Source organism: Mus caroli, unplaced genomic scaffold (genome assembly GCF_978045245.1).
Source record: "Mus caroli unplaced genomic scaffold, Mus_caroli_1 scaffold_4, whole genome shotgun sequence".
Lineage (NCBI taxonomy): Eukaryota > Metazoa > Chordata > Mammalia > Rodentia > Muridae > Mus > Mus caroli.
Genome location: NW_028227259.1, coordinates 148,085,250 through 148,102,397, shown reverse-complemented (window position 1 = coordinate 148,102,397; position 17,148 = coordinate 148,085,250).

The window sequence follows — 17,148 nt, the reverse complement described above, 5'->3', positions numbered from 1 at the left end:
TGAGCAAGCCAGTAAATAGTGTTTCATCTGTAATTTCACATTTAGTTCCTGCCTCCAGCTTCTGTTCTGCCTGTTGTGGCCTGCCGCGGCTTCCCTCAGTGATAGACTGCTTTCTGGCTGTATAAGGCTAATAAATCCTTTTCTCCCCACCTTGTTTTTGGTTACAGCAGAAGAAATCAAACTAACACATCTTCCCACCTCCTCCAGCCTGCTGTGTTACATGCATGTACACACACACAAACACATGAACTAAATAAAATGTGACTTTTGTACTGGCTGGTTTTGTGTGTCAACTTGACACAAGTTGGAGTTATCACAGAGAAAGGAGCTTCAGTTGGGGAAATGCCTCCATGAGATCCAACTGTGGGGCATTTTCTCAATTAGTGATCAAGGTGGGGGGGGGAGGTCCCCTTGTGGGTGGTGCCATCCCTGGGCTGGTAGTCCTGGGTTCTATAAGAACTCCATTTTATGCCAGGTACCCATCCTTGGTACATGCTAGCTGTTTGTCTCTGATTCCAGTCCCTGGAAGATACGTTCCCAGTAACCCTAACTCAGTGGCCCCCACCCAAAATGTATAGCCGTGACTATCTACTTGTTATGATATGACTATCTGCATTTTTGGCTTGATACAGCTTGCTTATACAGAAACTAGAGTTTCTTTTTGTTGTTGTTGTTGTTGTTGTTGGGTTTTTTTGTTTGTTTGTTTTTTGAGACAGGGTTTCTCTGTGTAGCCCTGGCTGTCCTGGAACTCACTTTGTAGACCAGGCTGGCCTCGAACCAGAAACTAGAGTTTCTTTAGCCTTCATGTAGACCCCCTGTAACTGTAGTTACAAATAGTTGTAAGTCACTATTTGAGTGCTGGGAACTGAACCAAGGTCCTCTGTAAGAGCAGTAAGCATTCTTAACTGCTGAGCATTCTCTCCTGCACTATAAAAGTTTTTTTTTTTTCATGCTCATTTAGTTAACCTGAAGAGAACGATGCAGGAGGAGAGAATGGACCCACATGATCCAAGAAGTGGGTCAACAACTTTTTCTAAAGCTGGATATGGTGGTTCACACCTGTAATCACAGGATTTGGGCAGCTGAGGCAAGAGAATTGCCTGGAGTTCCAGGCTAGTTTTAGCATTGTTACTTCCTCTGAATTGAAGCATTTCTTCCTGGAGAAGGGAGAACATCTCATGTAACGTGAAAGGCTTAGGGAATTTATACAACTTAACAAGGCTCAGGAAGGTAGAAAGTTATAGGATTCACAAGGCTTCTCTCCAAGGTTATATAAGCAGCCAGTAATTGCTGGGTCAAGAAGACTCCCCGAGTGGCTAAGCTCCCTAGCACGTTGTTCTGTGAGCTTCAGGGATGCAGCTCTCCTGAGTCATCACCTGTGTTGGGGTGAACTATAAGATGACATAGCAGCCTTTGAGTCACCCAGGTTATTGTAAGTCACCTACATTCCTGTAAGTAATTCAGTAAACCCACTGATTGACTAAGCTAGAGTGAACAGGGAAGATCATTCCTTTGGTCTGTTGTCTGTGATTATCTGAGATGAAGAGATAGCCGTCCACCTCTTCCCAGGGGAAAGTCACACAACGCTGAGCTAAACCAATAAAATTATTACAATGAAGAAGTCCACAAAATTGAGAGTTGTAGCAGAATTCCTCCCCCCTGATTAGTTTAAATATTAATACAACAAGAAGCCTGTGACTGAACACGGGAAAGGGAGATGGAACAAAGGGTTTCAGGGACAGGAAAGAGGAGAAGGAAGAAAGATGGAGGAAGAACAAGATGATCCAGAGTCCACGGGGCTTTAAATAGCCACAGGTAGCTCTGACTATCTTATAAGGGATGGATAATTACAGGACAATTTGTCTTATCTAGGTGGGCAATTTATATCATTACCAATTGGCTCAGAAAGTATTGTGTGGGCATCTTGTGAATTGAGAATTTATTGATATATAAATCTGACTGAGTAATTATAAGCTTCTAGAGTTTTGATTTACAGGGTTAAAAGGATTTGTGAGAACTAGCTACAGGGGGTAGATGGCTGAGAAGGTACAGGCGAACTGGAGAAGAGAAGACCACTGACTGGGGCTAACCAAGAGGCAGTGAGACCACCGGGCAGAGATTAGCTGGGAATAGTGTGGGATGGTGCCAATTTTTAAATATTTCCCCCAACAGAGATTATGGTATTTTATTTAATGATGCTTTAGAAAGAGAATGTGTGTGGGGGCAAGTTGTGGGACAAGTTACTTGGGAGGCTAAGGTGACAGATGACTTGAGTCCAGGAGTATAAGTCTTGTTTGGATTGCATACTGTTTCAACAACAAAACCGAGTGAGGTTGGAGAGGTGACTCAGCGGTTACAATAACTTGTTGAGTTCTTGAAGAGGACTAAGATTGGGTTCTCATCACCCCTATCAGGTGACTCACAACCAGGATACTCCAGCTTAACATGGAGGCGCCCTCTTCGGACACTGTGTACTCACGCTCACTTGTGGAACATGTGGGGGGAGGGCAAAGAAAAAGAATATCCTGTCCATCTTGACCCCATGCAGGAGACCAGGGCCAAGAAAAGAACACCCTGTTCCTGGCTTGATCTGGGTTCCTGAGACGTAGAAATCCCCGTTCCTGTGACTCAGTGTTAATGGCCAAACAATACTTCTGTGTAGTGACGATTTTGGTTTCTAAAAAAAAAAAAAACCCAAACTGTTATGTCCTAATCCCATGTGGCTGCTTCAGATTGTCCACAGCTGCTATGATTTGTCTCACGCTCCAGGAGGGGCGTGATTTTAGCCAGCTGTAGATAGTTGATGTTCAGCATTCTGGGGACTCCTAAGAGGGTATATAAATGTCAGAGCCCTAAGGGGCTGTGGTGGCAGCTGCTCCCCTCTGATGCTGGTTCTTGTGTTTGCTGCTTTTGCTATTGCTGGATTGCTTGTTTGCTGGTTGGAGATACTGTCATGACTGCTCCAAGGAACTCGATACCTCTAATTAGCAGGAAGTAGTCTAAAGAGGTCCACATCCCGTTTCCCCTCTAACCTTCTCTCCTACCTAGTGTTGGAGGTTGCACAGGATTAGGGCAGAATAAGGGTTGGAAGGGTGGTAGTCAAAAGTCACGCCCCTCCTGGAGCATGAGACAAATCATAGTTAGTGGCTGTGAACAATCTGAACCCAGTAAAGTAGCCAAAAAGTCCTCTTTTCCTCTCAACCTTCTGCTGTCTCTATTCCTCATCAGAGGCAGCCACCAGTTTGTCTCTTCCCCCAATGAATACTTTGTGTGAGATTTGTTGTGTGGTGTGACTTTTATGTTATACCTTGGCTCCCAATTGCCAAGATACCCTTGTTCCGGAAACACCCTCTAATTGGGTCCCTGATTTGGATAGGCCCTCCTGGTGCCTGTGCTCCCCATTTGGGTCTGAGCCATACCAAGACCCTCTCCCCTCATCTCCAGCTCACCCACAACACTCAGCTTCCAGCTCAGCAATTGCTCAGCACCCTGTTCTCTAGCAGCCATTCTGTAAATCCCCCTGTAGTCAGTATAAACAGTCTTGGGTCAGAAGAAGGGACCACTGAGCGCCTGGCACTCCTCTGGTCCTCTTGGCTCTGGGTTCTTTGGGGACAGTCCTCAGACTATGTCCAATCAGCAAACCAGCAATGGCAAAGGCAGCAATGGTATTTACCCCTAGCCATGGTATTTACGGCTGTGGCTGGCCCTTTTCATTAACCCCATCACCCTCCCGCCCCCTGCAGCTGCAACCTTCAGCTTCCTTAGGCCTGACTGACTCTCCCCACTCTTTCTGCCTCCCCCTTTGAAGCTGCCTACAGCTTTCCCTTTGTGCAAAGTCACCAGGATGGATGGCTTTGTCAGGGTATGTGTCCCCTTCCCTATGAAGCGAATTCTCTCAGAGGAAAAAAAAAAAGCAAAAACAACAACGGTCCTGTGTTACCAATTCCTCTACCTTTATTAAAGAATCAATATATGACCCAGTCTTACAATCTCATCTTTCATGGCGTCTCTATGGTCCTCACCAGCAACCTTCTCCCTGAGGTGCAGAGGCAAGTCTGGGAGCAGGCAGAAGTCCACCATATTGACACCACCCACCCAGGTGGGGCTGAGGCAGTCCCTGACTGGGACCTAGAATGGACCTACATTACCTCAGGGGCAGGGGCATTTTAGTTAGAGATCAATTTATAACTTGCCTGTTGCCGTTACTTTGGGGGCTACCTTTATTGTGTTGGTATCGACCAGCCTTCCAACCACTCATCACTAGGTAGGAAAAAAAGACTACTTTCTGCTGATCACTGAGTTACTTGAAGTCCAATCTCTGTCATCAGGATATCTCCAGCCAGCAATAGTTAGCAGCAGCAGTAGCCCCAGGCCCTCTTGGGGCTCTCGAATTTAAAACCCCTTAGAGTCCTCAGAACTCCAAACATAAAACATCTTCAGCTGCAAAAATCACGCCCCTCCCGGAGCACGAAACAATCACAGTTAGCGGCTGTGGACAATCTGAAGCCGCCCCATACCGGACACCCGGGATTAAAACAGAAATATAACCACGTAACATAACTGTGTTTTTAAAGAAACCAAAATTCTCACTGCACCTGCCTCCTGGCCGATCTCCATAAAGCTGCCCTTGAAGCAGTACATTATGGAAAAAAATCTAAGAGGTCATTTAGGACAAGCATGAAAACCCCTCTCAATTCCTGGACTGCCTTACAAATGCCCTCCTACGATATACCAGTATACAGTATACTGTATATACAGTGCGGGATACAATATCACAACACTGGTAAACAACTCCTCATGATCTTCTTCTTTTCCCAGAGTTCCTCTGATAGTAGGGCCAAGCTTAAACGTCTAAAGAAAGGACCCCTGACTTCACAGGCCATGGCCTTCAAGGTATATCATGGGAAAGATGAGAAAGCACCCAAACAAAAATACCTGATGTTGGATAAGGCTTTTTGGGCAGCCATAGCAACTCACTTCTGAAAATCAGAGAACCTTGGGGTCCCTGCTTCAAGTGTTGTCAGGAGGCTCACTAGACCAGGGACTGCCAGAACCCTCACAAACCACTCTGACCATGTCTAAGTTACCATCAAGAGGAACATAAGGCAGTTGACTGTCCCTGTGTCCCTCTCAGCATGTGCCCATCAGACCCAGATCGCCTTCCAGCTGACCTCTGGCTATGGACAACTGAGGTTGCCCAGGCTCCCTTGGCCCAACCACTGCCATCTCTAACAGGGAGCCAGGGTAGTCATCACTATCTGGGTGACCTGTCTCCTTCCTCCTGGACATGGGGGCCACTTACTCTGTCCTGATACAGTTTTGGGGGGGCCCATCTCTCCGTCTGTATAGGGGGGAACCTTACCAATGTCACCAGGTTGTACTTTTTGGGCTCTTCCCACTTCTCACTCCTTCCTTCTGACCAATATGTCCTCGTTAGGAAGGGTACTCTTAACCAAAGTGGGAGCCTCTATTTCTTTTGCTCCCCCAATCTTCTTAACCCTGGGCTCACCAGCTGCACCACACAATCTGACATGCTTTTCCCTCTTCCGGCCTCTCATGTGGATCCCACGTAAAACTCTTCTATAGCCAAACATTCCTCTCCTGTCACCCATTTACAAAGCCCAACACCCACCCTCTCTCCAGTGTCTCGGGGATATAAGCCTCGTATCGCTGACCTCTTAGGGAAAGGCTTGCTTTATTTATTTATTGGTTTTTTGGGACAGGGTTTCTCTGTATAGCCCTGGCTGTCCTGGAACTCATTTTGTAGACCAGGCTGGCCTCGAACTCAGAAATCTGCCTGCCTCTGCCACCCGATTGCTGGGATTAAAGGCATATGCCACCTCGCCTGGCTGGGAAAGGCTTTTTCTGCCCCGTGTCTTCTCCTTTTGATACAGTTTAAGAGCCCAATAGAGCCGACCACTTGGTTCAGGATCTCCGATTTCGTTCTGCAGTGGTTCCTCTCCACCCCATAGTACCCCACCCCTATACTCTCATCTCCACTGTCCCCTCAGGGACCTCTCATTTCTCTGTCCTGGACCTCAAGGATGCCTTCTTTTCCATGACTCTCAACCCTGTGTCACACAATATCTTTGCCTTGACTTGGACACCCACTTTTTACCCAACGTACCTAGACTGTCCTGCCCCAGGGGTTCTGGGAGGCCAACCCACATCTATTCAGCTGGGCTCTGGCCTCTGACTTAACTCTCTTTGTCTCCTCCTCAATCCAAGCTTATACAATACATAGATGATCTTCTCCTCTGAAGTCTGCCCCTACACATTAAGCAGGCTGACACCCCTACTGCACTAAACTTTCTGCCTGACTGGGGATATAGGGTGGGTCTCAGCCTCTGCAATGCAGCTGCTCAGCCTCAGGTGAGTCCTCTGGGACTTGCTATTATTCCCCTGACCTTGCTAGGTCATTACCCTAGATAGAACATGCTTCAATTCAGTCCCTCGAACTCCTCCCGAAGAATGAAATTCTATCCCCTAGGGATATCTGGGTTCTTACACTCTTGGCTCCCCTCTTTCTCCTTTCTTGCTCATCTCCCATATGAGGGGGATCTTAGACCTTCACCTGAGAGCCTCTTTGCCCCTGTTACCAATCCCTTCTGTTGGCTTCAGCAGGCCCTCCACTAGACCCTGGCCCCACACCTTCCAGATTTAACTGCCCCTTTCTCTCTCTGTGTCACAGCAAAGGAGGGATGGGACTTTCCTTTGCTCCACTGCAAACTAGCAAAACAAATTATACTATACTATCCAAGAACAGGGCACCTTGCCTGTGTCTGGTCTTTCCTTCAGGTCACCTTCCGCTGTCTTCTTCTCTCAACACTTATCCCCTTTCCTAACATACCAGTGTCTCCAGACATTCCCTCCCTCCTGGGTTCTCTCTTCAGGTAGCACTGATATAGGGTACCGCACTCATTCAACTATGCCCAACTCTTAGCATCCCATGGTAGTGCCCATCTCACTCGTGCATTAAGCCTCCAGAATGACATCTCCCATGAGGGAATGCTACCTCAGGTCACCTACACTTGGCACACAGATGGCAGCTCCTCTCTGCAAAAGTGGGCACACTGTTGTTTCAGATGCTCAGGTGGACAAGGCACAGGCCCCTCCCAGCATCACAAACCAAAAGGCCGAACTGTCTCTCTCTTTAAGATTTATGTATTTGTTTTATGTATGACCGCTCTAGCTGCATGTATGCCTGCTTAAAAGAAGTGGGCATTTGATCCCATTACAGATGGTTGTGGGCCACCATGAGGTTATTGGGACTTGAACTCAGGACCTCTGGAAGAGCAGCCAGTGCTCTTAACTGCTGAGCCATCTCCCCAGCCCCTGAACTAATGTCTCCTACCTGTGCCTTTCAACTAACAAAGGGACAGTCCCTAAACCTTTATCCAGATTCCAAATATACCTCACATATTCTCCTGTCACATGCAGCCACCTGGGGGGAGCGTGGACTACTCACACCAAGGGGAATGTCAGTAGCCAACTCAGACCAAATTGCAGCCATGCTAAGAGCCTCTCAATGTCCCACAGCTGTAGGCATTATCTACCATCAATCACACCAAGCAGGCAATTCTATTATCTTCAAGAGGAATAACTGAGCCAACCAGCCGTTGAGGCGGCTAGAGTTCCTGGAGGCCCGGATCCCTTTCACAGCTCATCAGGCATCCCCCACATTACCACATCAGGCATCGTGCATCCCCATGTTACCGTCCATGTCCATACTATCATCCCCAGACACTGGACGACTTCTGACCCATCTGCACTGGCTATTTCACCCTAATAGCTAGGTTTTGTCTCATTTCATTAAAACCAATTTCATTGCACCCCTGGGGATATATCTTCTCTAACGGCAGTCACTGCTTCTTATAACACTTGTCAAACTCCTAATCCCACCACAGGGGCTTAGGGATCTTCCTTTCTCACTCATCAAGCTAAGGGACCCCGCCCTGGCATGGACTGTCAGCTGGACTTCACCCATAGGCTCATCAGTAGACATTCTGAATAGCTTTTGGTCCTGGTAGACAGAGCCTCAGGAAGGGTCGAGACTTTCCTCGCCACAGGAGTTTCTGTGGTGTTCTCCATCACAGATAGTCTCTGATTTCCCGGAGATCACCTCGTTTCAGAGTTCCAACCTTCCTTCCTTCAGATAATGGTGCTGAGTTTCAGTCTCAAATCTCTCTCAAAAAAAAAATTAACCAAAGTGCGCATCATGCTATGCTTTCAATCCTGATAGGCATTTTCTTATCGCCTGTCATCCCTGGTCCTCAGGCAACGTCGAATGAACCAATTGCTCTCTCAAAAACATCTTCATCAAGCTCTCTTGAAAACTCCACATAGATTAGATAAAACTCCTGCCATTGGCTCTTCCTGCAACTAGCTTCCTCCCATCCCACCCCCCACCCTGAAACCTCTATCTGCCATTTTGAGCTCATGTATAGATTCTACTTTCTACTTCCTGGCCCTATGTCTAGACTGTCACCTCTCCTCGACCACCTTCTCACGCCCTTGTTACACCATCTTCAAACCTTCCTTTGGAATTTCACCAGTCACTACTTGCCTCAGCTTCATCCTGACTGCCTTCCCTCCTCAGTTAACATCAGGGACCTGGTCCTTCTTTCTCCTCTTGGTCACAATCCCCCTTCACTAAATGGATGGCCTTAGCCGGGCGTGGTGGCGCACGCCTTTAATCCCAGCACTCGGGAGGCAGAGGCAGGCGGATTTCTGAGTTCGAGGCCAGCCTGGTCTACAAAGTGAGCTCCAGGACAGCCAGGGCTACACAGAGAAACCCTGTCTCAAAAAGCAAAAAAAAAAAAAAAAAAAAAAAATGGATGGCCTTTTGGGTTGTCCTGACTATCCCAGCTGCCACTAACCTCAATGGTTTTCCTTGCCAGATTCACCTTTCCCACCTTAAGCCCTTTATGAGAGTGAAGGGAAGTGGAAATTTCTGGTTTCTTTGGAAACTCAGTTGTGGCAGATGATGTTTTGCTGGGGCAGATACGTGAGAAGATGTGTGATGTTTAGGAAGAATATAAATAGGACCCCAAGACAGTGGAGGAGGTTCCAGCGTTGGTTCCCTTGGCATGGCTGGTCTTCACTTGTCATGACTTCATAGAGACTATTTTGCCAAAGAACTTCCCTTGATAGCCCAGCGGCTTCTCGCCATTCACGAAAACTCAAGCCTGTTGGTGAAATCTCTTGGTTTCTTCTGGATGGAACTACCATTGCTGATTCATGAGTAGTGTTGCTAGAGGAGTGGACTGCTGACAAGGGAGATTGGAGCAATGGAGATTATAAGTGTTATAATCACTGTCCACTGCTTTGGAGATCATTCAGTTTAGTTTCTTTGTTAGATATGGCTATGTGAAGGTCAGAGGACAAGGGACAGGCATCTGTCCTGCTTTCCACCATGGAATGCCAGCACTTGGGAGGTAGAGGCAAGAGGATCGAGACTTTAAGGCTGTTCTTGGCTATCTTGTAACTGTGAAGCCTATCTTGGGTGCACGACACTGTCTCAAAACCAGAACAAGATAAAAACAAAAAATAACAATACATAATTAAAAAAAAAAAAAGATAAATCCAGACATGCCTGCAGTCCTTACACTTGAGAGATGGAGACAGGAAGGTCAAGAAATCTAGGTCAAGTTCATCAACAGAGTGAGTCTAAGGCCAGCCTGTATGGCCTGAGATCCTGTCACCAAGACCAAAAGAAAGAAAATACATAAATAGAAACGTGAAATAAGAATATACAGAATTATATAATTTCCTTTAAAAAAAAGAGTTACAGTTTGCATTGGTCTCAACTATTTCATTAAAATCTATATATTGTTTTCATTTTTGTGTGTGTAGAGTGTGCATACGTGTATGCATTCATGCATGTATATAGGTTTACACCTCACATGTATGTGACTGTGTGTTTGTGTGTGAGTGGTTTGTGTGTGTGTGTGTGTGTGTGTGTGCAATGTGCTTGAAGGTCACAGGTTGATGGCTGATGTCTGGTTTCTTTCTCCGTTTCTTCTTCCTTCCTTCCTCCTCTTCTTTTATTTTAATTTTTTTTTTTCTCAAGACAGGGTTTCTCTGTGTAGCTCTGGCTGTCCTGGAACTCATTCTGTAGATGAGACTGGTCTCAAACTCACAGAGATCTGCCTGCCTCTGCCTCTGCTGGGATTAAAGGCCAACCACCCTCCAGCTCTCCACTTTACATTTTAAGACAAGATCTCTCACTCTACCTGCAGCTGGGTGATTTAACTAGACTGCCTGGCCAGCATACCCCAGGGGTCCTCCTGTCCCTGAAGCTTCACCATGGGGGTTACAGTGCCGGGATTGAACGCAGACTTTGGTACTGTAAGCACTATACCGCCTGAACTATCTCCCAGTCCTCATGCCTTTTGAATTTATTATTTATTTATTTATTTATTTATTTTTAGTGCCCAGCCACAACTTCCTGTTCTCCCACAGGACTTCCTCCACCCCATGTGTGTGGTCCTGTCTCTTCCCTAGTGGGTGAGCAAGGGACCAGACAACCAAGATCCCCTCCCCCCTCCTCACAACTCAACAGTTTCTCTGGAGTGACTCAAGGACCTCAGGCAGAAGGGCTACATTTGTGATGTCAACTCCACCAGAATAAAAACCTTCAGGTCCCAGGTCTAGCCTTCGAGTCTTCATTACTTTTTTAATTTTCATAAACAGTTATTGGTGTATGTGTGCATACGCATGTACACATATATGCACAATCTAATTAAATTTTTTGTGTAAGGGAACCTTTCCTGATGGGCAGTAATAGCACACACCTTTAATCTCAGCACTTGAGAGGAAGAGGCAGATGGATCTCTGATTTTTGAGGCCAACCTGGTCTACAGAGCAGTTCCACGACAGCCAGGGCTACACAGAGAAACCCTGTCTTGAAAATCCAGAGAAAGAGAGGTAGTGGGCAGAAATCCTTCCCCAATGTTTTCTTAACATAGAGTCTTTCAATGTACCCTTGGCTGTCCTGGAACTCACTATGTAGACCAAGCTGGCCTTCAACTCACAAATATCCGTTTGCTTCTGTCTCCTAAGTTTTGTGATATGTGCCATTACACTAATCAGGCCTGAACTTTTGCAATGTGGCAACTAAATTTGAAGAACTGAATTTTAGAGGCTGAAGAGATGGCTCTACAATAGAGCACCTGTGTAGAATCTCCCCCACTTCCACCATGAGGAGCTGGGGGTGTGGCTCAGTGGTAGAGCCCCTGCCTAGAATCCCCCAGTGAGGGGCTGTGGGTGTGGCTCAGTGGGGTGGAATCCCGTGCTGTCACCAGCCTGGCTCCTGCATGTCACTGATCTCTGGAACACTCCTGAGTCACCAAGCCTTTTTGATCATCTATGCAAAATGAGGAGCATGAACCTTGTGCTCTCCATTCAATTACAGGTTCAAGAGGGCCATAAAGACAGGGGAAGAGTGAACTGGGCAAGGTCTACTCACCTTTAATCCCGGGGCTGGAGAAGCAGAGGCAGGAGGATCATTGTGAGTTCCAGGTCAGCCTAGTCCACATAGAGAAACTCTACCCACTCCAGCAAATATGGGGGCAGCTGGAGAGATGTCTACATGATTAAGGCTACTGCTCTTGCAGGTTAGGTTTCCAGAGCAAATATGGGGTGGGGGAGGATGACATCAAGTCATCCAGGGATCCAATGCCTTTTCTGTTCTCTGAGGTCACCTGTACTTGCTGTACATACATACATACATACATACATACATACATACATACATACATAAAATTTAAAATAAATATGTAAAAAAATAGGAGTAAGCTATGATTAGATCAGTAAGCAATGCTTTGATGTATGTGTGTTCATGTGTGTGTGTGTACATGAAGGCCAGAGTTGACACTGGGTAACCTCTTTACTTTCTTTCTACCTTTGGGGGGGGGGTGTGGAGGGGGGAAGGAGTGTATTGGTTTTTCAAGACAAGGTTTCTCTGTGCAGCCTTGACTGTCCTGGAACTCACTCTGTAGAGCTGGCCTCAAACTCAGAGCTCTGTCTGCCTCTGCCTCTGCCTCTGCCTCTGCCTCTGCCTCTGCCTCTGCCTCTGCCTCTGCCTCTGCCTCTGCCTCTGCCTCTGCCTCTGCCTCTGCCTCTGCCTCTGCCTCTGCCTCTGCCTCCTGAGTGCTGGGATTAAAAGAGTGCATCACCTCTGCCCCGCTAAACCCTTTCCTTCCTGAGCCATCTCTCTAGCCCCTATTATTTGACAACAGTACTATGCTAGCTGTACTATGTGTATGATGCATTTTTATATAGGGGTGCGTTTGTGTTTCTGAATGCTGGGAAGAAACAGGAAACCAAAAAGTGCACAGGCCTGCTGAGATGTTGATATTGGAGGTAATAGCCTCCGCTGTGAGTGAGTATTTATAAATTATCCAGAGTGTAGTGTTTTGTTATAGCAGCAGAAACAGAGGTTAAGAGTGCTTGCTGCTCTTGCAGAGGACTGGGGTTGGCTCACAACCACCCAGCCATCCATAATTCCAGTTCCCAGAAATTATAATGACTTCCTCCTCCTCCCCCTCCTCTTCTTCCTCCTCCTCCTCTTCCTCTTCCTTCTCCTCCTCCTCCTCCTCCTCCTTCTTCTTCTTCTCCTCCTCCTCCTCCTCTTCCTTCTTCTTCTTTTTCCTTCTTCTTCTTCTTCTTCTTCTTCTTCTTCTTCTTCTTCTTCTTCTTCTTCTTCTTCATCGCCTACTACCACTACTACTATTACAAGTCTTCCTCTTCTTCTACAGCAGCCTTTAAAAATAGAGATTTTCTTTTATGTGCATGTTCTTGCTATATGCTATGTACCTGGACTACATGTGTGCCTGGTAGTGTGGAGGTTAGAAGAAGGCATCAGATCCCTGGACCTGGAATTGTGCATGGTTGTGAGCCACCACGAGGGAGCTGGGAATCAAAGCCAGGTTCTCTGCAAGAGCTACAAATGCTCTTAACCGCTAAGCCATCTCTCCAGCTCTGTCCTCTTCTGACCTCTGTGGTCTCCTGCATGCATGTCGAGTGCACACATACAATCATGCATGTCGAGTGCACACACACAGTTATACACATAACCTGGCAACCAGAGATCAATTCCCACAGCCAGATGCTGTAGCAAAGGTCTATGATATCACCACTCCTACACTCCTGTAGCAAAATTGGAGGTGGACACAGGTGAGTGGCCGAGTGACTGTGAAGCTCAGTGCTGCAGAAAGTGCTGTGCCGAGTCGGGTGTGGTGGCACACACCTTTAATCCCAGCACTTGGGAGGCAGAGGCAGGCAGATTTCTGAGTTCGAGGCCAGCCTGGTCTACAAAGTGAGTTCCAGGACAGCCAGGGCTATACAGAGAAACCCTGTCTCAAAAACAAAAAACAAAAACAAAAACAAAAAAAGAAAGAAAGAAAGTGCTGTGCCTTAAGGAGACAGAGGGTGACAGGTAACTGCAGAAGCCAGGTGTCGTGGCGCACACCTTTGATCCCAGCACTCGGGGAAACAGAAACAGGAGATTTCAGAGTTCAAGGCCAGCCTGGTCTACAGAGTGAGTTCCAGGACAGCCAGGCCTATACACTGTCTCAAAAACAAAACAAACCAAAATTTAAAAACCTCCATGGACACACCACAGAACATGTATGTGCACTTCGCACAAAATAAATAAATAAATAAGGTTAATTAATTAGTTAATTTGAGGGGAAAGGGTTGTAGTGAGACAGAGCAGAGAGACCCACCTCTCCCAAAGAGACCTGTGTAGAAATTGAGTTCTGTGAGAAGGCTGTTAGATCACTGTTAACATTAATGAGGCACTCCATTATTTACAAATTCTCATTTAAAAAACACTTTTTACTGGGCAGTGGTGGCACACTTGGGAGGCAGAGGCAGGCAGATTTCTGAGTTTGAGGCCAGCCTGGTCTACAGAGTGAGTTCCAGGACAGCCAGGGCTATACAGAGTGTCTTAGTGAGAGTTTCTATTCCTGCATAAACATCATGACCAAGAAGCAAGTTGGGGAGGAAAGGGTTTATTCAGCTTTCACTTCCACATTGCTGTTCATCACCAAAGGAAGTCAGGACTGGAACTCAAGCAGGTCAGGAAGCAGGAGCTGATGCAGAGGCCATGGAGGGATGTTTCTTACTGGCTTGCTCAGCCTGCTCTCTTATAGAACCAAGAATACCAGCCCAGAGATGGTACCATCTACAAGGGGCCTTTCCCCCTTGATCACTAATTGAGAAAATGCCTTACAGTTGGATCTCATGGAGGCATTTCCTCAACTGAAGCTCCTTTCTCTGTGATAACGCCAGCTGTGTCAAGTTGACACAAAACTAGCCAGTACACAGAGAAACCCTGTCTTCAAAACAAAACAAAACAAAAAAACACCTAACTTTTTTTTCCATTTTTTCTTTGTGTGCCCATGTGTTTGCTGGTACCCATAGAGTCCAGGAAAGGGCATCAGAGCCCCTGAAGCCGCACTTATGAGTGGTTGCAAGCCACCAGAAGTGAGTGTGGGGAGGGACTCTTACTCCTGTCCCCTGTAAGAAGAGTGCCTACCCTTAACCCCCAAACCATCTCCCAGTTGTATAAACTTTTATTTTAAGGATTCTTTTAAAAGAAAATGTATATGTGATGTGCTAGGCATGGTGGTGCAAGTCTGTGATCCAAGCACTCAGGAGGCAGAGCTGGCAGATCTCTGAGTTCAATGCCAGGCCTAGTCTATATGGCAAGTTCCAGGCTACCCTAAGCTACATAGTGAGTTCCTCAAACCAAACCAGACCGAGAAACAAGAAAATGTATGTGTCTGAGCGCCAGAATAGCCAGTGGAAACCCTGTCTCAAACACAACAAATAAACAAAAAACTTCTCTCTCTCTCTCTCTCTCTCTCTCTCTCTCTCTCTCTCTCTCTCTCTCTCTCTCTCTTTCTCAGACAGGGTTTCACTATGTAGCCCTGGTTGGCTTAGAACTCTTCATGTAGACCAGGCTGGTTTAATTCACAGACATCCACCTGCCTCTGCTTCTAAAGTGCTGGGACTAAAGGCGTGTGCCATCACACAGTGCTAATTTTTAAAAGTTACATTTGTGTGTGCATGTGCACTGGGGCACCTGCCGTGCAGGAAGCAGGCACTCAGAACTCAGAGGACAACAGAGAGGAATAGGTCCTTTCTTTCACTACACTGCTCCTGGGGATGGAGCACGGGCTGCCAGGCTCCACAGTAGATACTTCTTGCCTTGATAAGCCATCTCTCCAGCCTTCCCAGATTTGTATTCTATAACACTGGGGTGGGGGGCAGTACAGAGAAGACCATCCCCTCCTGTCTCCCTCTTAATGTCACCATTGTCACGGCCTGTCAGCGGAATCCCGTGGTCAATAACAGTGCTGGTTTGTTCATTTGAAGGAAGTAGCCATGGGCACAGACTGTCTGTGGGCTGTGGCAGTTTCCCTGTCGTCTTGTGGGCTCCCTCCTGCTCCTCCTGCGGGTGCTCAAGTTTCTTTTTGTCTTTCATAACTCTTTTTTGTTTTGTTTTGTTTTGTTTTGTTTATTTCCTTCTCCTAGAAGAGCATATGATCCAGACGTTTCATTAAGACATGGTATCTGGGAGGTAAATCTTTTCTGAGAACTTATTTATCAGAAGACATTTTTACTTTACGCAACTACTTGATCAATGATTTTTGGCCATGTGAGGAATTCTATCTTAAGTATAATTTTTCTAAAATGTTTTCATTTATTTTTGTTTGTTTGAGACAAGGTCTCACCATGTAGACCAGGCTGGCATCAAGCTCACAGAGATCTGCATGTCTCTACCTCTCTACCTGCTAAGTGCTGGGAGCTGGGATTCAAAGTACAGTATGAACCACCATGTCCAGCCTAAATATCCTTTTTTTTTTTCTTTTCTTTTCTTTTTTTTTTTTTTTTTTTTTTTTTTTGGTTTTTTGAGACAGGGTTTCTCTGTGTAGCCTTGGCTGTCCTGGAACTCACTTTGTAGACCAGGCTGGTCTTGAACTCAGAAATCCACCTGCCTCTGCCTCCCAAGTGCTGGGATTAAAAGGCGCGCTACCACACCTGGCTTATTTATTTATTTATTTATTGTTTTGTTTTGGTTCCTTTTTTAAAAATGTACTCATTAAAACACTTTTATTTTACATTTTATTTTGTGTGGATGTCTGATGAAGACATGTACCCCAATGTGTGTGTGTGTGTGTAAACCAAACAATAACTTAAGAGTGTCAATTCTAGCTTTCTATTCTGTGATTCCTAAGGATTGAACTCAGTACCTCAGGCTTGGCAGCAAATGCCTTTGTCTACTGAGCCATCTCACAGGCCCAATTTGTGTGCATACAAAGAGTCAGAGGACAGAGTTCTCTCCATCCACCTTTACCTGGGTTGCAAGGAGGGCACTCGAGCCACCATACTTGCGTCGCTGGACGGCAAGCACTTTTACTTCTTGAGCAGTTGTCCTGAGGGCGTTGTCCCTCAAATGGAACTGCTGAGAAACCCAAAGCCATTCTAAATTCCTGTCTCTTGAAGACTTTGTTTTCTCTTTGGAAGCCAGAAGGGTCTTATGTGTTCACATGGTTCTGAAGTTTTACAAATTTGTACAGCGCAGTGGGGCAGATTTCCTTCCGTGTGGGCATTATCTATCTGTAAATGGTTTATCCTCCAGGTCTGGGAAATTCTCATGGAATAGTTCCACAGACGCTTTCCTTAAATTTTTTGTTTTGTTTCTGTTTTTGTTTGTTTGTTTGTTTGTTTTATTTTTTACTGTTAGGATATTAGGATGGCTGGAATTCCCGTTCTGGTTTCTTTTCTTTAAAAAAAATATTTTAGATTTTGTGTCTGTGCTCACGTGCACACACGTGAATGAATGCAGGTGTCTAAGGGGGCAAAGGTGTTGGATCGCTCTGGAGCTGGAATTACAGGTGGCTGTAAGCCATGTGATTCGGGTGCTGAGAACCTAACTCCACTCTACTGGAAGAGCAGCTTGGGCTCTTAAGCTCCAGGAGGAGGGAACTTGCCAGGCAAGTGTGAGGAACAGAGCTTCAATCCAGAACTTATGAGTATACCAGGAGGGTATGGTGGCTCACCAGTAACACCAGGAGATAAAGATGGGATCTCCGGGGCAAGCTGGTTGGCTAGATTAACTGGAATTGGCCGGTT